The sequence below is a fragment of the Octodon degus genome, unplaced genomic scaffold, assembly GCF_000260255.1.
Source record: "Octodon degus isolate 3935 unplaced genomic scaffold, OctDeg1.0 scaffold00337, whole genome shotgun sequence".
NCBI classification, from domain to species: domain Eukaryota; kingdom Metazoa; phylum Chordata; class Mammalia; order Rodentia; family Octodontidae; genus Octodon; species Octodon degus.
In genome coordinates, this window is record NW_004524913.1 from 1,148,468 (window position 1) to 1,149,394 (window position 927).

A 927-nucleotide genomic window follows, 5' to 3' on the forward strand; every position below is an offset into this window, starting at 1 on the left:
CATAAATACTTACTGGGGATGACACAAAACTTTAAGAAACATAGACATTTAACAAATGACAAAATTTAAATACAAGAAAATAAAAGTCGAGACCCAGTCCTAGCCCAGGTCCGGTGAGTGTGCAGAGAGCTTCATGCTACCCTGTGACAGCGTGACCAATCCCAGCCCAGGCGCAGCATGGGCCTGACCCTCTCCCAGCCCCTTGCGCCACACCCCACCACTCCGCAGTGCCTCCCCCATCCCGCCCACCGAAAAGGATTTTCTCCCGAATTCCAGAAGCCCCCAGACCCAGTCCTAGCCCAGGTCCGGTGAGTGTGCTGAGAGCTTCCTGCTACCCTGCGCCAGAGGGACCAGTCCCAGCCCAGGTGCAGCGTAGGCCGGACCCTCTCCCAGCCCCTTGGGCCGCCCCCCAAAACTCCACAGTGCCTCATCCACACCGCTCACCGAATAGGATTTTCCGCCCAGTTCCGGAAACCCCGAGACACAGTCCTAACCCAGGTCTGGTGAGTGTGCAGAGAGCTTCCTGCTACCCTGCGATAGGGGGACCAGTTCCAGCACAGATGCAGAGTGGGCCAGACCCTCTCCCAGCCCCTTGGGCCGGCTCCCACCACTCCACAGTGCCTAACCCATACTGCCCATCGAGTAGGAACTTTTGCCCCTTCCAGGAGCCCCCAGACCCAGTCTTAGCCCAGATCCCATAAGTGTGTGCAGAGAGATTCCTCTGTCCCCTACTTCACCTTACCACCTCCAGGTACAGCTCAGGCCTGGCATACATTCCTCAGGTGTAATCCTGCAGCTGCAATCCCTGCAGAGAGTGTAGAGGATAGATCCAACCAGCTAGTCCAGGAGCAGAACAGCTCGCCACAGGGGCACAACAGGTTCACCGTTAAGGGCAGCAGCGGGAAGGAGATGAGCACAGCAGCCAGA